We start from the raw sequence: 25,914 nt of genomic DNA, 5'->3' as shown, positions 1-25,914 counted from the left end.
TCCTCTGACTTTGAACCATGAATGACAGTAACCTCTCCATCTAGTGTAGGTATGCACCAATGGTGCAGTGCATCCCCCTATGCAGCATCCCTGGCAACTCACTACATGTGATGAAATCACCACCTATGCCACTGCTACCACAGGGTACCACTGGACAGCCTGAGGATTCAGGTAGTGCAGGGGCAGCAGATGCAGTTCTGCCAGGTTGGCTGCCAGACTTGCTGGTCATAGGTGCTGTGGCCAGTGGAACAGTGATCCACTGGGGCTGGCTTAACCCACTCTGCTGTTGAGCATTTTGTGATGTAGTACACATGGATGACATGGATGCATCTTGTTAACACATAATTAAAAAAAAAAATATATATATATATATATATATATATATATATATATATATATATATAAAAACAAATAAATTAAAAAAAGAAAAGAGATGGGGTGAGAGAAAAAAAGGTCAAATTAATACCATCATATGTGACATACAGTGCATTAACACAATTATACAACTCTATTATCGCATGTTTTACATTTAAGTATACCTCCACTATTCTACAGTTGCTGCAAGTAATCTTTGAAATGTGCATATATTGAACATATGTGTGGTCCAATTATATAGATTACAGTTTACCGCAGGGCATTTCTGCCATTGGTGTAGAGGTTTTAATTTAATATAAATATTATTGAAGAAATACCAGTATGCTATAGTTGTGAAATTGTGGTAGTTGCACTCACAGTCTCTGACAAAAGTCTAATATTGGACTCTTACAATTGGTTTGTGCTGCAGATTAATGCATGCATACTTGCTTTTACATTTGGGATAAACATTCTCAATTTGATACAACTCTATAAAATACCAAAAAAGCTATCTTTAAGCTTTAATGCTACAACAACAGTTCTTTTCTGCTGTATATATATATATATATATATATATATATATATATATATATATATATAAAATTTTCCTCAGTCTTTCTAATCTCGCCTTGTGGGCCCATACATTGACCTCTTAGTCTCTGGCAGCTGGGGTAAAATCAGAACAGAAGTGAAAAGCAGTATGCATACCAGTCCTGCCTATATTCAGCTTTCTAACTCTTGCAAGTGCTCTCTTTACTTGATACTTACACAGGAGTGGAATGTCCACAGTCCTGAATTCCTCTAACCAACAGTTGACAGTGTCCATCTTCCTTCTGTTTAGATCACTATATGGGTGCCTACACAGCTTTCCAGTGCGCAGGATACCAGTAGCACTGGAGACAGCCTGGGCTAAACCATTATATGCCTCAGACTTGTATTGGGAGCTAGAATAGTTCCTCCTGCAGAAGCCTTTGGCTGTGGTGCTTTACTAGGAGTCCAGTGAATATCCTGGACTCCTTGTACACCCCACCTCTGAACTCTAAACCTGGCACATTCCCCACAAATGCCATTCATATCTACCAGCAGACCTAGAGCAATGGATAATGATGGTTTCCTGCCAACTCCAGTTCTTGCATTTACTGGAGTCTGCACACCTGAGTTTGTGCAATGGTAAGAGGAGATCATCAGTGCCAAGGTATGATAAATGTAATAATTGCAAATGGAAGGTTAATCTGACACAATAATAGTGTCTCATTTCTCAATACATATAATTAATATCAGCTCCACTATCTAAAGTGTTATAAGTGAGAGCAAATATGATGGGAAGTGGAACAACAGTAAATGTGAATGGAATATCCTGTATTAGTACCCAAGACCATGTGCATTGGAAGTTCTACACTTAACACCTTTTACCGCAAGACAGTTGAAATAACAGTTGACTATGTTTCAGTTCATTGCTAGAAACTGCAGTGTCACACCAGCAAAAAAGCAGTTTGCACATCTTGTACTGGAACCCAGTACTATCTGCACTCCAGATCTACACTTACCCCTGCTGCCACAGGAAAAGTTTCTTGATTATCCCTAATTTACTAATCGTTGTTAATGTCTCTCTGTTACGCACCATGTACCACCACTTAGCAGGTTTGCATAGTACCGCATAGACTTGATGCAATGTATTCAGTTTGTATTTTTGGCTGTCTGGGTCCTGTCTCCTGCCCGGTTGGTGCAGTCTTCCAGTTTTTGCACTGCCACCCTTTACAAAAATGAGATAAGCACAACCAAACACACCATTCATTTTCTGCATTTCCCACATTTGCCCTAAGAGCTGCATCGTGCAAACACCAAAAAAAAAAAAAAATTAAAATACCAAGACAGAAAAGAGGAAAAAGACAAAAAAGGGACAAGTAGTTGAAATGAGGAAGATCAATCTATGACATACACAATTGAAAATGATGCTTGACATGAGATACGCCTTCAGAGATCTGGATTTGAACTCTCTCTCCAATGAACTTTCAGAACACATAATTTGTGCCTTTTTCCTCTTTGCCACACACACACAGTTTTGCAGCAAGGGCCTGAAATCATTCCGCACACAACCAACTGCAACATCATCTACACTAATATGAAACCATAGAACTGTTATTTATACATTTATTATATTTGGATGTTGTGCACTTAGTGGTTACACAATCTGTTATGATTATTGTTTGAAAATATACAGCTCTGTTTTACCTCTCTGTGTTTGTTGGTCAGGCTTGAGTTATCTGACCGGTAATCTGACACATGGAGTATGTTAGCCATTCTATATGATTGGCCTTAAAATGTGTGAAGATATTAACTGGAAATAATGTCATATGCATTTGCCAACAAATGAAGGGTAGGTTGGATATTACTGAACACAACCTGTGAATTGTGTGCTGCTTACTTACATTTCCAGCCTTACATCTAACATTTTGTAGATCTAACCTGACACATCCGCTCCATGTAAGGCAGCCTGCAGTGCTGTTGTGTTTTCCTTTTCCAAACAAGTAATCATTCACAACTGCAGTCCATTAAAACAAACACTGGGGTAGTGCCTGAATGTATCCAAGAATTTGGGATTCAGCAATTCTAATGAGTTCAAACCTCATTTGCATCTTCATTGTGCTGACAACCATGAATCTATGCTATAACAAGGGAACCATGTAGCTAGGGGAAACTGAAGATGAGGAGACTTGTTTATATAGGTTCATAGGTTCATAGGTTTATACTAGGCTATCTGCCCTAAGGCATTTATAAGCCTAGCCTAATTTATTGTGGCTTACTACATATATAAAAAATATGAAAAATACTGTTGTTTTTAGTTTGTTCTGTCAGCAGTGACCCAGAGATGATTCCCGATCCCTGCCCACTCCATCATCCATCATCCACAGGTCTAGATTTCTTGAACAGAGTCAGCGTGCTCTGCCTCACATGATTTATTTTTATTTCACAGAGTGAGGAGTCTCTGATCTGAGTATCCCCCTCCAACCCTCCAGCATATCCGTATTTATAAGGCTTAGTTTAAGCTCTAGTGGTTTGGGTTTTGGTTTTTTTTTTTGAGGTGGAGCATGTCCATTAATTCGCGGTTGGACATGGCTCACATGTCAGTCACATGTCACTCTGAGCAGACAGGCAGCGACTGAATAGAGCTGGAGTTTCTTCTGGCTGGCAGCAGCATTTTGATTTTTTTTCCCCTTTTTATCCTTTTGGTGAGGAACTTTTGGGGGAATTGCAGATTGCTGCAGATGTCGGGTGAGATGGGGGGCATTTGGGGCATTTCATTGGTTCATTGGTCTGATAACAATGATACAGACTGAACTGAATCCTTCATGATCAGGGATGCAATGTAGAAGGCAATGGGGCAATGTAGAACAAGCAATGTGTGTGAAGAAAAGGCCATGTGTCAAAAAAAAGTGTCCCACTGTCAACCTGGGTCCCCAGGTCCCTCCTTGATTTCTTGGCTTGCCACAGTTATGCCACCTTGTTTTAGTTTGTTTTTTTTTTTTCTGTTTTACTATATTTTTGGACTATACATTTTGGTGCACAAGGCTCTGGCCCAATCTGTCTGTATCAGTCCCACTTCTCCACGTCCTATCTGTTTCTTGCACTTTTCTTTCCAAGTCAGCTTGCAGTCATCCCATGTTCTGTCCTACTGAAGTCCTCATGTGGGGGCATAGTTCTCCCCAGTAGATGCAAACAAAAGGAGATAAGGACCGAGGCTGTGACACACCCACACTGTGACGGACCGGTGTGACACAGGCGCCCCTGCAACTCTAACCTATGGGTTTTGTGTCCTTATCAGTTTACATTCATGCTTTGCAGGACATATTTTTTTACAGGGTAGTTTTTTTGTGTTTCTACAATGCAAAGGTCAGGTATGGGCTGTGTTTCAAGCAAAGCTTTTGTATGGACTTGGTGACTATTTCAAGATCAATTGCCTTGGTTCAAGCAAGATCGCCCAAGTTCAAAGCCAAAAATTCGCTGGGGTCCCAAAGCTGGTCGGGTCAAGTCAAACTTCTTTGGTTATGATTTTATGAGTCCCTTATGTCCTGTTAGACTTGTTAAGCTTGATCCATTGCTTGCTGGGGCTGTAATTACCAGGGCTGGGCGGGAGTTACCCACAGTTGCGGGGCGCCACCTTTGTGGCCCTGGGTGGGGCTGAGCAAATTGAGCTGCCTTGGTGGTGGCCTATGCCTTGGTGTGGGCTGACCTTATTTAGCCTGCCACACACAGTCGGGACACCATCCTCATTTTTTTTAACTAGATTTTTAGCAGAGAAGCAGAGATTTCCTGATTTATACTGTTGCTGAGGCTACACTCGGCTGCTTTAGTTTAGTCACTTTTAGGGGCTGAGGGGAGCTCTCCTGGGATGGGCATGTTACCTGTTCGTTAGTTCAGTGATTTTTGGTGCACTGGTTGGTGTATCATTTTGTTTAATTCTTGTTGGTTCAGTTATTTTTGAAGGGTTGGACTTTGTCCTGACAATCCAGGTTTCAATGTCCTTTGAATCCATGAATGATTTTGCTTGAATTGATTTTATAGTTTATGAGTTTTTTTCTTTTTTTTGGCCTTTAACTGATCAGTGAAGTACACAGAAAAGAGGCTCCTACTTTGGGCTATATCTGCAAAGAGTATTGCTGAACTTGAGAAGGCCTACTTGCATTTTGTCAGATACATGCTGCATATGCTCGAAATGTAATTCAGAAAAATCTCTATTTGATAGTTTTATATACACATATTTTGAATAGCAAAGGCTGGTCTTTATTTTTGGGGGGGGCAAAGCTGTATTTCCATTATGGGACACACAAGGATATGTTGCTATTATTACTTTCCTTTTTATGAGTACATAATACACTCCAGGTTTAACACTTACCTTGGAAATCCAGCTGTTGCAACAGTTATAGTTCAGGGCTGACCCTCTCCGATACAAGCACTACACAGCTAATACAAGGGGAGGTAAAGGTAGTGAGAGTTGCCTGGCCTCAATGTTGCTATACACTATATATAGGAGGAAAAGTTTTAGGCCCCTAGGTGGTGAGTGAGTGTGCTATGCATTGTCTATTAGACAATGTTAGGGCATATTGAGCACACCTATGTCTGCCTATACCCACAGCAGCTCCTGGTCTCTCCTCTGACTCCTCATCTGCCTGTGGCTGTGGTGACCCTGGCATTGGTGGTGGGATTTGTGCTCCTTCCCCTTGCTGATCTTGCATAAGCTGTTTTCAAAGGATGATGTTGTGTAGCATGGCAAATACTGTGAATATTTCAGTATATGTCTATGGATTGTACTGCAGGGCTCCCCCTGAAGTATTTAGGCACTGAAACTGTGACTTCAGCAGCCCAAAAATATGGTCTATAATATTTATGGTTTGTGTGTGTGCCTCATTATGGCATCCTTCAGTGGGTGTGACCGCATTTCTGATGGGTGCCATCAGCCATGGTCCCAGTACATAACCTGCATCCCCCAGTAAATGACCCTGTGGAATATCCCCCCAGCAAACATCTGGTACAGTTGGGAAGTGTGCCAGATATGTGAGTTGTGGTAACTACCAGGGTTGCCAGCATACACATTCAGGATGACCCCTTGGTGTTACACACAATTTGGCAGTTAATAGAGTGCTAGCCCTTTCTGTTTATGTAGAGCCTACCCTGTTCCCCGCGTGGTGCCTTAAATTTTATAAACGTGCAGTCTGTGGCACCTACTACTTCAGGGTAGTGTGCTAATGGTAGAACTCATGCATATTTCTGGCCTCTCCTCAGGATTATGGGGAAAACATATGTGGTAACTGGCATGTTGGAGCAATACATTCAGGAATCCTGGATGCTGATACCTGTGACACCACCAGCATGTTCAATATTGGTCTATGGAAGGTACCTGTAGCTAAGATTCTAAGTGCTACATATACCTTTGTCTCCACTGGGATGGGTTCCCCTTGGTTGGCCGTGGCTCTGAGTTGAGGACAACAGAGTTTGCAGAGTTCCTTTAGTGAGTCCCTATTTACCCTGTAGCACTCTACTATTTCCACATCATGTAGGTGTAAAAAGTTAAATAGGGCCTGAAAATTCTTCTCCTTCTTGGCCTTGGTCTATTGGCAGCAGCAGAAGCATAGACTTCAACCTGTTGCACATACAAATGAATTAAAGCAGCAGCAGCCCCAACATTCTTTCCATGTAGACCTTTCCATGCCTGTATTCCAATAGGTTTTGGAATTCACATGGAAAACCAGCATGGAGTCCACGTGGTTACTTTTTACTTATTGAATAGCGCCAGTGTGTTCTATTGGCTGGTTAGCATGCAATTCAGCTGATTATACCGTAATTAGCCTGCCAGAGTGTTTATGTTGCTTGCATGGTTCTAACACCATGTAGAGCCGTTTACTGAATCCAAATCAGCCCATTACTGTGTGTGCTTCACTAAGCGAACATGGTGGAAACAGACCACGTAGGCTTTACTGAATCTGGCTGAGCCATATTATATGTAATTTTCTATTGTCAGACTGGACAAAAGTGGCAGTGCAGATGTGGTAAAATTTCACATAGTTGCTGTCAGACAGATAAATACAGCATGGCTCTTTACTGCTTCTTCAAAAAAATAGCCACCTTTATACACATTTGATGTTTTGTTGTAAGGAAAATTAAAAAAAAATGATTGCTGTAATGTAATAAAGCTTGTTGCTGCTAGACAGCATACTGCCCCAACATGCATACACTGATCTTCTCTACTTACCCATTTGACAATAAAAAAATTTAAAGAAGTAATTACCACTATATTCCAAGCCCTCAATGCAAGCTACAGTATTTTTTCTTTGTACACATTTCAAGTTTGATTGTGAAGAAAATTAAAGAAATAATGACCACAAATCTTGCAATTAGAGCAGAGGACTAAAGCTCTGAGCTGTTAATGATCTGCTTTCTGTGCCAAGGTTACAATGTTTGACTCCTATCTTCATTTGCCTGCTGTGTTACTCAGCAACTCACTTTACACAGTATTCCCAAGTTGCTTCTGTAGAAGGACAAGTTGTCTACTGGGATTACCCTGTCAGCAAGTTGATACAATAAAAAGACTAAAATAAAATAAATTATATTATCTTCAGCCCCATGTAAACTATAGCAACCTTATGTGCATACATCTGAGCAACACTGGTTCTTGAATAGTCCGGGACCAGAGCAGAAGGCTTTAAAAAGCCTCTGTCAAAATCTACTCATACTGCCTAATTGGTAGGAGCTACCAGGCCACCAGAAACTCTGAAAGTCTAGATTTAATGTGATGATTTCTTTTTACCTTATTTTTGAAAGAAAATGACTTGATAAACATTTTAATAAATCATACTTGAGTTTTTATGATATATGAAATCAGATAAAAGAAGTCATTCTGCAATATTAGTAAAATAATTACATTAAAAATGTTAAGATTTTCCATTGCTGGGTTGTACTCAAATTTTATTTTTTGTTTTTTTGTTGGCAACGTTTAAGACATGATAAAGAGAATCTGTAATATTTAGGTGATATGTTAAGATCACCAAGAATAGTAATCCAGACATGTAATGCTAAGTAAAAAGCAATAGCTCAGAGGTACATTAATAACATTTTATAGAAATTATAGTAAAATTCATGTCTCCCTTACAGAAAACAATTATATTTATCTACTGATAAAGATAATACTTCTTTCTAACATACTTGAAAGTTATTTCAGAGCATTAAGGTTCTAAGCTCTTAATTATCTACTTTCTGTATTTTTCTTCTGCCTCCATTTGTCTACTGAATGACCCTGAGCAATTCTCTTAACCAGACAGTGGCCTGCAGTATATGGAAAATTGGGCTAGCTTCCTCAGTGTTTTCCTTGACTGTCTACAAATTTATTTTAAATAGTGTCATAATTACATAGTGATTTTGTCATTTTCAACCTACCACTTGATTTCTTCCCTTCCCCTGCATTTGTCTGCTATATCCAAGACCTAATCCCCCTCTACAGACCACATCTCCACACAGGGAATGAGTAGTTGAACACCCTCCATCCTGGAATGGAACCACCTATCCAAAGCCTCAGATGCCTAACCATTAATCAAACTTGAATTGTTTGGGACATACTTAGGGCTTTATCCCTCTCTGCCACAACTTTGGCCTCATAATGGTCATTTGGTGTCAAACTGGGAAGAAATGGTATCTATTTTACTGAAAATATATTTTTCAATAAATTATTTCACTCACAATCACACTATTATAACTTATTTAACAAAAATGTTTCTGAAGAGTGTTTTATGTCTTACTCTATTTCTTTTCAAGAACCTAGTTTAAATATAGAATTTTCCCTTTAGTATTGCTGAAATGACCATAACACAAGGCTCTTGGAAGTGAACTGCCACCAAAGAAATTTTAGCTCATATTTCCAGAGATTTTAGCTCCTTGCATATTTTTTTTTTCTGTTATAACAAATCCTTAAAATTTTTCAGACTTTTTCCCATGGTTAAGACTGGATTTACAATATGCATACAGATTGTTGTATTCTATCAAAGAACATATTTTGTATGTCAAATTGGTTTAATTGTATAACAGTCTACAGTTCAGTAAATATTTTTAAACAAGGCTAGAAATGGCATTTTGGTTAAAATTGTTTTTATCCTGAATTGAAACACATATTTTATAACAGACAGTCCAGTCCACTAAGCCCAAAGAAAACTTTTTCAAAAAGCTACTCTTTAGCATAAGAAGTTATAAATTGTTAGTAATTTATTACTTACTGATTACTTCTGCTACTATAAGAAGGAAAAGAAGAGAGAGTGCCACACACTTCATGGTGAAGATGTACCTTCTGAAAATTCTGAGTCCTCTCTGTTCAGCAAACACTGAGCTTATGATTTTGGAGCAGAGACTGCAGAGGTAGATATAAGGCTCTATTACAATAACTGCAGAACTTGTTATGTTGGGTAACTATGCTAAGGTTTTGCAATAGTGGTTACAGAATATCATTACTCACTTCTATTCAACTTTTTAGCTGTCCTGCTGACATTTTAATATGGAACAGAACATTGAGTAACAAATGTCTGATTCCACAACTGGGAGTAAAAAAACTGCCATTTATGTTTATTAAAGGTGGGCACACCCAGAATTGCTTAGCTCAACAGTTATGTATAACTTCTGCAAGAATGTATTATGATTTATTTTCCACAGAAAGTTTGCTGCAAGGAAAGGTGTTTTAATGGGTCTATATCAGAACACTGAAGAGGCATTTCAGCGAGCACCTCTTCAACGACACATACACAGCAAATGGACAAAACCACAAACGCTGACATCAGTGATTTTTTTCCCTGTAAGCTTGCCATTTTCCCCACTGTAGTGCAATCTCGGAGTTGGTATATTTAGTTATGGGGGTGTGGGTGGCGAAGCCCCCCACTTTGTTATGTTTGAAATTATCTTTTTATGTTTTATAGGCAAGTGATTTATTTCCCAGAGAAAGAAATCGCTGATGTCAGCGTTCGCAGTTTTGTGCATTCACTGTGTATGTGTCGCTGAAGAGGTTTTCGCTAAAATGCCTCTTCGGGTATTTATTATAGACCCATTTTAATAGCCTTTGACTTTCTATCTTTACTGTGTTAGCACAAACTGTCCTACCCCAAAGATCTTTCTGTACCAATTGCTAGGGCTCAAGAAACCCACTGTTTTTTTTTTCCTTTTTTTTTTTCTGTTTTTTACTTTTATTTATTTATTACATTTGTTGACCGGGTATGTCCAACTGGGCCAGAGGTTCATTTTCAATGGAGACCCAGGGAGAAAAGCTCCACAGTAATATATGAAAATACAGAAACATAGTATCATAGTAACAGTGCAATAGAATTATTTTACAGCATCTAGAAACAGTAAAAATCAAGGTCCTTTTATGTATCTATCCATCTCTGTATCTGTCTATCTACCTTTCCGTCGATCTTTTTTTGGGTTCAAGCTGCAAAATGACAAGACATTTTCTTGTCGTATGTTTGCTTGGGGACACATTGCTGAAGTGAAATTTAGCAGCGGAAACATACAGCTTTCACAAATTCACCACAGGCACAGAGAAGCATACTTAAACATGTCACAGCTTCAATAACCATGTGTGTGGGTGCAAAAGTAATGTTGGTTGTGTTTAGTATACAGTACTTCTTTATATAACAAAAACATGAGGACAAATATTATTGTCCTGTTCCTAAAAAAGATAGCATCTATATGTACTATATCACTGTGCATCCTCTGCCACTTATGAATGACCACAAATTAATAGCTGTCTCCTTCAAAATCCGCAAACCTTCAAATATAAATACCACAATATTCAAAGACATCAAATGGACTAACCTCCTACAATTCTAATGACAAAGTCTCAAATTTGAAGGATAACTGTAACACCAAAAATACAGACACAGTTACTTTTATGAATAATTCTAAACTCACATAAATGTATTATTAGGCAGTTCCTATCAGATCTAAACAGAATGAGAAGTTCAAAAGCATACCAGACTGGTGCTCCTTGTGCATAAATAAACAATACAGTAAAGAAAAAAAAACTTCTTAGAATATACCGCAATGCTAAAATCCCACAAATCAGGGTCATTATCAAAAATTATTGAAGGCAGTGAAAAATACCCTTAGGAAAAACAAAAGCATCCCATGAATGTAAGACTTGTATTAGAAGTTAAAGATAATTACAAATCCTTCTTTACTTTCGTCAGGTAGCTTAAGAAATAACATCCTTCATTGTTCTGAACTTATTGAAAATGACACCACATATTTTGATCCAGTAGATATCACAATTATATTAACTAAATTTAGTGCAGATTTCATCCCCAACACAATTGTACAAAACCTACATACATATTCCAAAGGATCTCCAACCCCCTATCATCACAAAAATACTTCCTAATGTTACTTTTCAAAGCAAAACATGCATTCATCTTGGTGCATGATAACATACCTTGCCTAGTGAACAGCAAGAAATGTGCTGGTGGTGGTGGACCAACTCCTACAACCTTTTAACCACAGCTTAGCCATTGGCTTTCTCCCTGATGTATGGTGCACAGCAATTGTGATGCCAGTTCACAAACCTGTCCCACCATGGATCCCAGAAACTACAGACTCTTTAGCCTAATGAACCTCCTTTGCAAAGCTGTGGAACTGGTCATAACTGACCTAATAAACTATGATATTTAAAATCTTATAAGACTTGACCCACTGCAGTTTGATTTTGTTAAGGGTAGATCCTGTGTAATGAATCTGGTAAACTTCCTTAATAGAGTATCACAAGCAGTGGACAGTGGTCGTGCTGTCCATACAACATATCTCCTTGCCTAAGCATTTGATACCATGCCATGTGTTAACCTAATTAATCTAAATGCCCTACAAGTTCTTGCCTATGTAGTTAGGTGGATAGCAAATTAGCTGAGGGAGTGAGGGTGGCAGATGCATCCTCCAAGAGCATGAAGGCAACCAGTGGAATTTCCCCAAGGATTCATACTTGTCCTCTACTATTAGGCATATACCACTCTGATTTCCCCAATCAAAAATGAGGAACTTTGGTTAACCAAGTTTGCAGATGATCATAATCTGTGTGTCATCCTCAAACTGCATTTGAATATACAGAAGCTGGAATTTGAACTTCCGCATGTTAATAATTAGTGCACAGAAAATGGGCTGAAATTGATTGTTAAAAAGAAACATATTGTAGCATTTAGTAAACAGTCCAGCATCCTAGCTTATAGTATAGATAACACACCACTCCAAAATGAAGGTGTTGTGAGAGGCCTTGGAACAGGAGTAGATAATTCCTTCTCCTTTGATCATCATGGTGCAGTAGTGGTTAGGAAATCCTTTTATCTGGCACAGCGCATCACAAAGAGTATCTCCTCTAGATCAGTAGAAGTCCTTAACTCTTTGTATTCCACACTGACTAAGCTCATCATAAAATACAATAACCCCATTTGGATATATCTTATTAGACATATCAGGCAATTGGAGTCATCCCAGAGTTTTCTAACAAAAAGATCATAGGCTTAACAGACCTGAGCTGATGACACTGTCACTGTGTTCCGTGTTCTACTGACTCCTTGGGGGTGATCTGTCTCTGTAGATTTGGTAATCCAAAACCTCATATTTCAACAAATCAAACCATCCAGTAAAGAATAGGACAAAACATCTGAAAGTACTTCAGCAAATGAATAAACTGCAGTAGTTCAGCAAATAAATAAATTGCAGTAGAGAAACAGATTTGTCATGCAATGACTACCAGTTTCTGCAACAAGCTTTGACTCTAGATCAAGCAATGTAACACACTATCTTTCTTTAAAAAGAAGTTAAGACAATTGAATGGGTATTCAGAAATTCACCACTGGCATGACTGACCTGTCACTCATTAAAAAATAAAGCTTTAAGGGTGAGTAGTGGCAAGATGTAAATAAGATGTAAATAACCACATGGCACCATTGCCTTGCATTTTCTGTTGTTTATAATTTTGCGATTCTACTGTCTTTTGTTAAAGACTTACAGATGAGAGTGCATAAACATATCCTTTAATGTTAGGATCCTGGTTTATAGGGGAAAAAACTTAGATCAGGAGACAAAAACATTATACAACTGGAAAATAAATCAGAACTGTGGTATCTGCTAAACACAGATATAAGCAAAAACAAAACATTTTGAGATCATCAGACCTACAGAACAGTGCAGGAGGGAGGTTTCTAAATAGGTAGTGAAATGTATCATGGGATAAGATGAATTTTGTTAAAAAATATAATGTTATGCAGAATTCCATTTTAAAGCTATCTCACAAATGAATTCTGATAAAGGGTCATATATGATATAACAACTTAGTTAAGCCTATATTTGTACACCATGAAATTGTTACAAATAATGACTTAAGATAAAGTACATTATGGGTTCTTTGAGAATGAAATGTTTATGCCAAAGGGGGTGTATTTTTTCTTTGGAAAAAATGGATAGCTACATATAAGGATTGTTATGTAGCATAATTTGGAATATGAAAGACAGGCTGATATAACATGTATCTTAATAAATGTATAATTGAAATTTCAATGATTATTATTGCATACTTTCTTATGCTCTGTGATCTTTTTTGAAATTAATGAAAATATACCTTTCCTTTTTGTGATTAGTGCCAAGGAATTTTTACATCCATCTGAGCTACCACCAATTCAGGCAGCTGGAACCTAAGTTTCACATCTCATCCAATTGATTCAGGAGTGCAGCACCCCTTCTACTGCCCTGCAGTGTTAGTACTTAAAATAGCTATCCAACTACCAGAAGTGAGAATAGAAAACACAGTCATCTGACCTTTCTAGCACCAAAGTAAAGTTCGCTACCTAGAAAACTGCTAACATATTTTACAAAAATACAAAAATCACCTTCCTAAAAGTACATACACACAAAAAAAAAAACAAATAAAAAAAACAATGGGTGCAGGAGACAAACCAAAGGCAAATAATAATGAACTTCAAGTTGTTTCCAACATAGTAAAACAGAAAATGCCTGATATCCCTGCCCATGATTCATCACATGGAACAATAATGCATATAACAATATATGTCAGCTTTGTACTGATATCTTAAGGGCAGTGTCCCCCATATGTACCACAGTGCAAGTGTACAACAAACAAATGAGACTGAAAAAAAATACAATGAATACTGTCTATACTAATGTTTCTGACAAGGAAATAAAGATCCAATTATCCTCACCCCAGAAGTACCTAGAGTAAGATGGGGAATGACACATATATGGCTTATCAGTGCTATCTACATCAATACTGCTTAGCTTGTTTTCAACAAAAAGACAGCAAACTTGTTATCCCTATAGCCATAATGGCATGGGGTTCAGTAGCAGTTTTATTCTTAATAAAACATATAAAGTATATCAGAGGTATAAATACACTTTAATGCAAGAGGCAATACTCTCTCATACAACCAAAACTAATACTGTAGAAGTTGTCGGTGACATTTGCACCACACTTACTGCACAGGATGAAGACCCTACACATAAAACTGCTTACTGTATGCTGAGGCACTTGCAGTTAATCTTCCTAAAACACTAAGACCTCCTGCACAGTACAATCAAAGAAAGGGTCCTCAGCCATCATGTAAACACTCTGTTAAAACACCACCCACAGCTACACATAGCAACACTGTATGCATTGCCTCTGCTGCTAATCCCTTAAGGCAAACCAGTGCACAGCCAAGTTTCCTGGTGATTCTATAGTGATGTACACCAATGTCCTCCTCATCAGACAGAGTAAAGAGAGTCACAGTTAGCTGCCTTCCCAGGGCTAGGCTCTGTCATTTCACACAGGCACTCAGGTCATTGAACCACAGGTACCAGTATGACTCTGTCATAGTCCATGTGGGTGGTAATGATTTAAGATGTACCTCCCTTGACTATATTTATTTATTTATTTATTTGACATTTGTTAACTGGGATAGTCCATCTGAGCAATGCCCTTTTTCCGTGGATGCCTGGAGAGAAAAGCTCCACAGTACAAGTAAGCACGAAAACTTACAAAAATTGAAGATGAATATAGTGAAAAAATTTACAATAAAACAGTTAAGTAAATGTAGATAAAGCCCCACAGTACAATATAGTAAGAGGCATTATAACATTGAAGAAAAAATATAACAAAGAAATATGCAATACAATATGCAATAAAACATTTGAATGAATTTACCTTACACATTGGATTATCTTCAGAGGGTAATTGTACAATACAGAGCAGTTGTTAAGTGAGTTATGGTGGTATTAGGGAAGGGAGGAATAGAGAGTATAATGATAGAGAAATGAGTGGGTTCATATGGGATGATTAAAGAGGCACATCCATGTGCTATTAAGGTACCTTTTGAGAGTTTTCTTGAATTCATGGATGAAAGAAATGTTTTTAAGGGTCATGGGGAGCTTGTTCCATGTATGAACTGGGAAGTAACTGTAGAGATTCTGTCCAACAGATTTTTTTAAGTTTGTGAATTTATAACAGACATTGGTCAGAGCTTCTGAGAGCTTGAGGGAGCTTATAGAGGGAGACAAGTTAGGAAATGCTAGGGCAAGAGGGGGGCGTATTCAAAATAGTATGGATAATGAGAAATTGGGTAAATAAGAGTTTGTTAGGAAACTCTATCCAGCTGAGTGTCTGGAGAGCATGACAGCTGTGGGATCTTGAAGGCAGACTGGCTGCAAATCTAGCAACTTTGTTGTATTCAAGTTTGGAAAGTAGTGAGGGCTGTAAGTTGGTTAAAATTTGAGAGCTGTAAAAGAGGTTGGGGAGAAGGTAAGCTTAGGCTAGTTAGATCGTGGAGTTGGATGTGAGGAACCTTTTGTTTCTATAGAGTAAACCAAGCTTTTGGTGTTTTTTCTTGATGAAGTTAAGTACATGAAGGTCAAATTTTAGTTCATCGTGCAGTATTACTCCAAGCAGTTTAGTGTGAGATTCAGCTGTGATTGTAGTATTGTTGAGGGAAGAGATGGTGAATGAGGATTTAAGATGGTAAAAGGATTTTTGGAGGAAAAGAAAAAAGTTTTGTCTTTTTAGGGTTTAGTATGAGTTGGTTGTTAGTAAGCTATGCTGCAGTGAGATTGAAAGATGTTTGTGTCAGGGTTAATAGGTCACTGGGACTGTCAGCGATAGAAATGATGTTGGAGTCATCTGCGTACTGTATGAGGGAAGACTGAGGGCAGTATGTGTCAACCTGGTTAGTAAAAATGTTAAAAAGGAGGTGGCCTAAAATAGAGCCTTGATGCATGCCCATTTTTGGGGGGAGAAAAGGAGAAAGAGCAGAGAGACATTTTACAGATTGCTGTCTGTCTGAGAGGTAGCTATTGAACCAGGAGATAGTTGCTTAGGAGAGGTTAAGTTGAGAGAGTTTGGAGAGGAGGATGGGGTGAGAGACAGTATCAAAGGCTTTGGAGAGATCTATAAAGATGCAGAACACTAGTTTATCATTGTCTCTAGCCAGGGAGATGGAGTTAGTAAAGGAAATAACTGCAGTAGTGGTGCTGTGGTGGGGACAGAATCCATATTTAGTAGGGGTAATTAGGTTTTCACGAGTAAGATTTGTTTATAAATGCAGTGCTCAAGAATTTTGGAGAGGGGAGTGATTATGGCAATATGCTGATAATTAAAGAGCTCAACAGAATTTGCACCTTTGTGGATTGGTATAGTGTGGAACATTTTCCAGAAGGCAGGAACAGTGAATTCACTAATTGAGTAGTTTATGAGGATGGAGAAAGGATATGCTATGCAGTCAGCAGCAGCTTTTTGGAAGAGAGGTGGCAGGTTGTCAGCTGAAAGGGAACCTGGTTTAAGTTTGTTAAGAAGCTTTCTGATTTTGCTGGTTGGAATGGGTTTTAGTGAAAAAGGAGTGTTATGCAGTCAATGGGTGGTAGGGTGGGTAGGACTGGTTGTGTGGACAGTTTGCATAAGTTTGTTGATGGTATCTATAAAGTATGAATGTAAAATTGAAGCAGTTTCAAGGGGCATGTTATTGGAGCAGAGGTTGGGAGTTGAAGGATTTTCTGGGTGGAGAATTTTATTGACAGTATTCCAGAATGTTTTAAGGTTTTTGGGTTCAGTACCTTGAGGTGAGAGGTAGTGGTTCTTTTTGCCAGAGTTTATGTGTTTGTGGTTAAATTTCAGAGTTTCCTGTATTGTTGGTAGTGTGTGGGAGATTTGGTCTTGGTCCAGAGTTTCCAGGCACAATCTCTGTTATGGCTAATAGACCAAGTAGAGTTGATAACCCAAGGGCAACACCATGATTTCACTATGGCAGTTCTGTGAGGAGGCGAAGGAGATCAGAATGTTTAGGAAGATGGCATTGAATTGAAGGACAGCTTCATCTACAAGTAGGGAAAGACCAGCTGATAGCAGAGAGAGAATTACTGAATGTATCTGGGTTGAGGTTGGTTAGCATTCTGCACTCTTTAAATATATGAGGTCTAGAGAGGTAGGAAGAGAATCTTTGGACACGTATAGAGGAGTGGTCACTGACTGAGTCTGGTAGGGATTCAGGGTAGTGATAAAGATCAGACTTGGAGACAAATATCCAATCCAAGATAGAGCAGGTATTTGTGGGTTTATGATGAAAAGTGGGTAAAGAGATAAGTTGGGTATATCTGTATGCAGGTGGTGGGAGAGTTAGAGATGAGGGTAAGCCAAATGATGTCAACATCACCTAGTATTATTGTTTCATTATGTATATTGTCAGACATCTACTGTGGAATGTTCTCTCCAGGGTCTATATTTAATGGTAACGATGATTAGGGTTTTATGATTGTTGAGTTTTCAGTTGGCATTAATGAGTTCAGCTGGGTGAAAGGAGGGGGGAGTGTTAACTGGGAGATATGGATAGGAGGTGAGAGTAGATAATGGCAATGCCTCCACCTTTTTTGTGTGTTCTGTCCAGGAGTACAATGTTGTAATGTGGGTGGGGGATTCTTTGTTTACATTATGTGATATGAGCCATGTTTTAGCGAGACTAACTATGTTGGGGGAGTACTGGGCTATCCAGGTGCAGAATTCAGTTATCTTGTTAAGAATGCTATGGATGTTGATTGAATAGAAAAAGAGATGTTTGAGACTAGGGTTAGGTACCTGCAGAAGTGCTTGTGAGGAATAGGTAGTACTTGATGAATTAGAGTGTGGGCCAGGGTTTGGGTGAATGTCACCTGAGAGTTGAAGGATGTTTAATGGGAGGAACAGAAGTGATGTATAGGGGAAGGGTGAGTGAAATTTCTGTTTATTTCTGTGGAATGAGACAGTTTGATTTTGGGGAGACTGAATACAGTACATAAGATGAGTGAAGGAGAAAAGGGAGAGGTGTAGTGGCTGTTGGTGTCAATTGTGTTATGAGAGGAGTTGGGAGAAGAGGGGAGTAGGTTTAGCTGAATATGGTAGGAAGTGAGGTTGTTTAGGAGAAGAGGAAAGAGTAAGAAGAGAGGGATAAACATATTGGAGGATGATGAAAATATGAAAGGGAGTAGATGTTTAATAGAGAGAAGGTGTATAGTAATGGTCAGCTGGGGGGGGGTGTGAGAACAGTGACTAAGGTTGGGAGGAGTTAGGTATAGTGAGCCAAGAGGTGGGAGGAGTTATTTTAAGAGGGGCAGGTTGTGATTGGTTGGGGAGTACAGGAAGTTGGGGATCAGGGAGTGTGGAGTTAAGAAGGTTAGTTACAAAGTTAATTTATGTGGGGGGTGTGGGAATGGGAGTAGGGTAGGAAAACGGAGTGATCCAAAGTGAAGCAAAGGTGAAACGGAGTGGTCAGAAACTCTGAGACTGCTTGCCAGACAACAGTAGAAATAAACAATCAGTTAGCAGTGAATGCAGCAATGCAGTAAGGCAGTTAGGAGTAGGCAGTTCCTTGAGGTAAGAATCTTATGCAGGTAATAGCAACCTAACACTTGCTGCTTATTAGTTCTCTACAGTTTTACAGCTCTTGGTATTAACAGTTGCTAAAAAAGAAAGAAGAAGAATGGAGAGAGAAAGTTCAGGGGAAAGGGGAGTGGAGTCCAGCAATATTTGTTTGAACTAGTGAGCATGCCACTAGTCAAATAAGCATTAAAGTGTTTTACTACACATAAACTTGCCTAGTACACCAGGAAGATTACTGAAACTAATAGTTTCCCTGCATGTGAGACTTGAAGTCTTGTATTTCTTGCCACAAGGGAGCTGGAAAGGGGTGGGAGATCTAGTTAAGCAGGGTTAGTTAGTCAGATTTGCTCACTGATTATGTGTATCAAATAGGAGTGAGCCTAGCACTGAACAGCATACTGCCTTTTCCAACAGAAAATGATTGATTGTAACAATTGGCTTAGCTTCTCATATCCTTCCAAGGTGGTACTATATTTGACAGCCTTGGAGGACATGGTTGATAGACCTTACTGCTTTGCTAGGGATGGTCTGCACTTATCCAGTCTAGGCTTTAGGATATTGGCAAAGATATTTTCCACCCTCATAGTGCCTTTTTTAGGTGATAGCAAATGATAAACCTCCCTACTTAAGTGAACCTATGAAGGAATGTTTGAAGGTGGCACTGCTTAATGCTAAAAGTCTTACCAAGAAACTTCTCGCCTTGCAAACCTTCATCTTCCTGGAGAGTGTAGACATCTGTGTAGTAGCAGAGACATGGTTTAAATTTGCTGACAGTACCCCAGCAATGTAAGGCTATAATGCGTTTCACACCTTTAGACCAGCTACTACACAGGAGGGAGCTAAAGGTGGAGGTGTGTCAGTCTATATTAAAACCAACCTCACATCCAGACATTAAAGTATATGACCCACTGGAACTCAAACATGTACAATACACCACAAACAGTCTTATACCATATCCTTGCAACATACAGGTCCTTGTCCATGTTGCATGAAACCCATACTACCTATCTCAGTGTACTAGAATCCCTTACCATTCAGTCCAATACAATATTTATGGAGGATCTCAACTACCCCTCTATTGACTGGGAATCCTACACCACTTCAAATACACAAACCCAGTGATTCCTAAACTTTCTTAATACCAACATCTTGGAACATTTGATGTAGGGGCACAAACATCCTTGATCTTGTATTCACAAACATGGTGGAGCCAATGTTCCTCAACCAATGTAGTGTCTTCATTCATCAGATCTGACCATAAGGCTGCATTGCTTTAAATAAAAATTAAATATGGGGGTCCAGTGAAACCAAAAACCTTTAGGAACTATTCCAAGGACAACCTTTGTCTACTAAGTGACACCTTGGTTAAATTCTAAACACCCCAAAACCTAGTAAACACTATAGCATATGCTGAACTATTTACAAAATTGCTGTACAGACATATTAATAGCTGTATAGAGTGAGCTGTGCCACTCATATTAAGAATAAGACAAACTCAAAAGACAAGCCATCCTGGTGGAATCACAATACCAATTGGTTAAACAACAAAATAAATAAAATCTTGTGTAGGTGGAGGAAAGCCATACATATTAAAAGCTTCCTTACCAATCTAAATAGGCGCTTAAAGGATTAATTAACACTTCAAAGGGTACATTTTGAAGAAAAAAATTGCTTCCCAGGCAAAGGACAACCACAAAGCTTTCCACAGCTATGTCCATAACATCAAGGGAAATCACAACAATGTGCAGAACTAATTGTAATTGACAACACCCAAACTGAACCGGAGGCCATTGTCAACCTTTGGCTGACAGGTTTAGCTCAAATTTCTCCTAACATTCCCTCCCTGATAGTCCAAAGTAAATACTACATACCACAATCCCCCCAAACCTTGCTAGGGAACAGGTCATCGATGCAGTTTCCAATGCCAAAAACATTGTGTCGATGTGCCTCTATAACTTCCCAGGATGCTTAATAAATAAAATGAAACATGAGCTCTCTGGATCCCTTGATTCATTTTTCAACTAAAGCCTGAAGTCAGGTTTTGGGCCAAGGAATGAAAGATGGCTACAGGCATTCTCTTGCACAAAGGAGATCCAAAATTGATTGTGGTAACTACAAGTACATAGTCTGACCAGCCTCATATATAACACCACTGAAATAATCATCACAGCCATGATAAATGAGGACAAAGGTAACCTGCAAATGCTGAGCCCTTCACAGTTCAGTATTGTAAAAGGAATGTCATACCTATGAAATCTGGTGAATGTTTTTGAGAAGATCACCAAAGCATTGGATGAAGGCAAATCTACATTGACCTGGCTAAGACATTTGATACAATACCCCACTCAGACATTATAAATAAACTCACTAGTTTATGCATAAACCATTCTGTCATCCGCTGGATAGCCAACTGGTTTACTGATAGCACCCAGGAGGTCAAAACAGGTGAGGCTACCTCCAAGAAGACGCCTGTCACTGGCAGACTCCCCAGGCTTTGGTATTGGGTCCGCTCCTTTTTGGCATCTATTTCTCTGACATGGAAGCAAATGGTGAAGGATTATGGCTGAGTAAGTTTGCAGATGATTGCAAGCTGGGGGTTATCATTAACTCCCTTGCAGACACTAGCATTCTTCAAAAAGGACTATCTCTGATTAACATACATAGTATAAGGAACAGCGTGGATTCCCCTCCATCAGGTTTGGCTCACTGAAATGCATAACCACATCTGCCTATTTACCCCAACAAAATTCAGCAAACATTGATTGTTGTTATATCTTCTCTTCCACAAATATATACTCTGTACACTGAAATTAGCATACCTCCTGACTAGTACTCCTGCTATATGTTCTACCCTTTTACCTTCATTTTATAACATCTTGTTGCAGCTGCCCTTCCTTTCACTTTTTTCACTAAATTCTTCTGAAATAATTCAACTTTAGCACTTACTTATGGCTTCTTTGATTGTTTTTGTTTGCACTTTAAGCTTCCCACCAGTCTCTGGTTCACCCCCTCTGTTCGCCCTTGCTGTGCTTGGGCTCTCTTCACTCCTCTACGCCGAACCCTAATTCACACCAGCCCCCACTGCCCATACTTTTATATCAACCATGCCACACCTCCTTCCCTCCAGCAACCAATCACATTTCATAACCCTCCTACTTTCCCTTCTCTAATAATCTTTGCTACTCTAGCCACCAACACCTACTCCTCCTTTCTCTTACTGATGCTCTACCTTCATTAACCGGAAACCTAAATCTGTATCTCTCCTTAGTCTCCTTCCTATAATTCCCTCTCTATCACTCATCTTACCTAACATACCTCCTTAATTACCACAAAACAATATCTTCTTTACTCATTTCCTCTTTTTTTAAATTCATACCTTGTTTACTCTTCCTTCTTCTCTCTAACACTTTCAGTCACAGCTCATCTGCTTCCCTCATCCCCATACCCATCACTGACTCCTAACTAAAATTAAGACCTTCTCCCTTCTTCTCCTCTTACCTCTACTCCATTCCTTACTCTACTTATTTACTACACCTCTCTCCACTATACCTTTCTCTGACTTTAGGCTACCTTTAACTAACACCTCCAGCAGCTTACTCATCATAATGGCTACCATCAGCCACATCTTACAACTTAAATATCTCCATGCACTTAGCTTCACACTTCTCATACTCATTTATTATATAACATCCCCTCCAATTTTATCTACACAACTACTACTCCTCCCACAAACAAAACACTCCAGCATCAAAATCTCCCCTGATCTCTACAACACTACTCATATAGGTTACTTCCCATTCAAATTGCTTCAATTAAACACTAAATCCCACATTTCTCTCAGATTTAACAATCTTTTCTCTTAACTCACTATCGTCCATATTAGCATCCTCAATCATCTAAAATTTAGAGGAGATATCCACCCAAATCTGGGGCCTAATCACTCTTCTTCATCTTTCACCACTACATCACAACTCCCCTCTAAGAACATCCCTATCCACCCCAAAGCCTCCAGCCTTCTTCTACAGAACATGATCTTAAGAGGTTTAGTCAACAAAGTCCAAGATTTCCACGTCACCATATCCTTATATAGCCCTGACGTCACTGTATTAACTGAAACCTGGTTAAAACCAGAAGTGCATAATAATGAAATAATCCAATCATGCTATGATATACACAGATGTGACCGAAAAAATAAGCAGAGTAGAGGGGCTGCTATTATGTTCAAACAAAACTTAAATCTGGAACTTATTACTCCACTCTATCCCCCTGCCATCAATTCTGAAACTCTATGCTCTAAACTCAGAGTTAACTCAAACAAATATAATTGTTGCTATATACATTCCCCCAGGCAATAATCACAACACAATTGAAGACATCCTTCTCTAGGTTGCACTATCCTTCCCCCAAGAAGCTATTATCACGGGCGACCTCACCATTGATTGGCTATCTTATAACTCTGTTACCCCTACTGACAAAGCAAGCAAAAGAGAATCAAGTCTCGAATGGATACTCACCAACAAACCCTCCCTAGCCTTCCAATCTATCTTATCCCCCTGATTGCATTAGTGGCCATCTTCCCACCTACTTAATCAGACACAATATTAATCTTGCCAGACAATCCTGCTTCCACGTAATTCACAACAAAAAGCATTTTTAACTTTCAAACCTTCTATCACTTCTTAATCTCTGTGACTGGTTCCCATTTAAAACTCTTCCCCTTGACTCTGCAGTAGACTATTTTAATAACACCTTCCTTGAAGTTCTAAATACACTAGCTCCCTGCAGAACTGCTAGATTAAAATCTCACTACAAACCATGGCTGTCCAAAGATACTAAAAGTTTAATAAAACTAAGGGACAAAGCCTGGTCACTCTGGGTTGCCACCAAAGACCAAGCTAATCTCTTTAGTTACAAACAACTATGCAATAAATCAAAATCACAAATCAAGCTTGACAAAAAAGCCTAGCATACTACCACACAACAACAAAACTACAACAATCCTGAGAAATTCTGGTCCATTATAAAAAAACTCCTTCAACCTAGTAATAACATCCTCCCCATCCCTTCTTCTTCCTCTACTACTGACAGCATTGCTACCCAATGCATTTCTTTCTTCACTAACTCTATATTTTCACTCACCAGCTCATTTAACAATTCTCCACTATCCATGCCCACTTTAGTTAACAATTCCAATGGCTCCTTTTCCTTTAAACCTCTACACATTTAGAGTAAAAAATAACTTCTCTCTAAACTGAAACCTACTACCCTCACTGCTGACAATCTACTGAATTCTTGCAAACAGCTGCCCCAGCTATTGCATACCCCCTAACTATCTTGGTTAATCATTCTATCTCAGAAAATCATATACCTATAAGCTGGAAAATATATCATATTCTTCCCTTACACAAAGGGTATCTCCATTGAGTTTTTCTAACTACCGAGCCATTTCTGCACTATCCCCCTCCAAAATTCTAGAAAAGTGTTTCCACGTGTAACTATTAGACTATCTGTTATCCAACTACCTCTTATCCTATACTTAACATGGATTCTGCCGTCACCATAGCACCACAACTGCCCTTCTAAGCTTTACCAATACCATTAATCATCATAGAAATAACAGACAATTTGTTTCCTCTATCTTCTTAGATCTCTCTAAAAGATTCTGACACAGTTCCTCAGCAGAAACTTCTTGACAAACTAGCATCTCTAAATCTCAGCTCCTCTGCACTAGCCTGGTTCCATAGCTACCTATCAGGCTGTCAGCAAGCTGTCAACTGGCAACATGAACTCTCTTCACTGTTACCTGTCACCCTGGGTGTTTCACAAGGTTCCATCCTTGGTCCCCTCCTTTTCAGTATATTTACTAATTGACTTCAGTCTTCAATCCTCTTAGCCTCAATAGTACAATAAACAGATGATTCAATGGTAATATATGCCGCTCCTTCCCTAAAACAAGTTGTCTGCACAACTCAGCAATCCTTCCTATCTGCTGAATCATGGCAATCTAACTCTCATCATATACTGAATCCTTCTAAAATCAAACTGATGCTGGTTCTCCTCACTAAATCACATGACCCCTGTACCACTTTCCAAATTCACTCATCCAAGAACACCTTAATATCAGCTGTATCCCACACAACATTATTAGGTGCTATTATTGATAATAACCTAAAACTTTATGTTAACCTAACACAGTCCATAAAAAAAAAAAAAACTCATATTAGACTAAGTTCTCTATACAGAATTCAGCCTTTCTTTACAAATAACAAAAGACAAAACATAGCCAGTCCATGTCTTCTCTCCTTACTCCTATATACATCCCCCATCTTTACAAACCTAAGTAAGACAAGTCTAACAAAACTGGAGACCTGTTATAATAAAATAAGATTTGCCACCAAGTCTCCACTGAACACATCACTGCTCTGCTTTACAACAACTACATTGGCTTGAATTACCCCACCTACTAACATACACTCAACTCTACTTTGCACATCAAGTCATATACCAACCTGATAAAACATCCTGCCCTTCATCTCATGCTTCAGCACTACAATAATAATAAGAAGAACCTCTGATCCTCCTCTAAATCTCTCCTACATGTCACTGAATCCCACAATAGAGCTGGCGACTCCCTCTATTCAAACTATACTGTCTAAAAATGGATTTCATCCCTCAGTCAATTGTAACTACTCCCCACATTTCTCATTTCAAAAAAAAAATACTGAAAGATTACTTGGGCAACAACTGGATCTGTTCATGCTCTAGTTCTGGTTGACAACTTCTTTTGACTCTTTTCCTTTCTTCCTTAATTAGCCCACCATCTCAACTTCTTTTCTACTTTATCTCCCTCTGCATACCCAGAATCTTCCTTATTGAGTCTCCTCCCCTTCTTCGCACTTCCTTTTATTTCCTTCTGTTTCTTCAGCTTTCTTCCCTTCTATCTTCACTATCACTTTTGTCCCTTTACTCTTCAAAATTCCCCAATTTATCCTACTTCTCTGTCTATTTTTATCCCCTCTAGCTTCTCTTCCTTTCCACAGAACCTTCTATGTCGCATACAGTAGACTTAATGTATTTATTCTATTCATACATACAGTTGACTTATCATTTACATGCACAACTAAACTATACAGCTGCATGCTTCTTTTCCCTGG

The 25,914-nt window shown here is 38.9% G+C and overlaps 1 long non-coding RNA gene across 1 annotated transcript in view; it reads right to left on the bottom strand.

Moving 5' to 3' along the window:
• LOC122802826 overlaps positions 1-9,258 on the bottom strand; it is a 69,652-nt gene extending 60,394 nt beyond the window's left edge. Inside the window, exon 1 of the long non-coding RNA XR_006364983.1 lies at positions 9,114-9,258. This is a non-coding gene — a long non-coding RNA (uncharacterized LOC122802826). The remainder of the gene's footprint in view (positions 1-9,113) is intronic.
• Positions 9,259-25,914: the final 16,656 nt, after the last annotated feature.

The sequence above is a fragment of the Protopterus annectens genome, chromosome 5.part0 (genome assembly GCF_019279795.1).
Source record: "Protopterus annectens isolate FY-2018-M chromosome 5.part0, PAN1.0, whole genome shotgun sequence".
Classification (NCBI taxonomy): domain Eukaryota; kingdom Metazoa; phylum Chordata; order Ceratodontiformes; family Protopteridae; genus Protopterus; species Protopterus annectens.
This window is presented reverse-complemented; position numbering and strand designations above follow the sequence as displayed.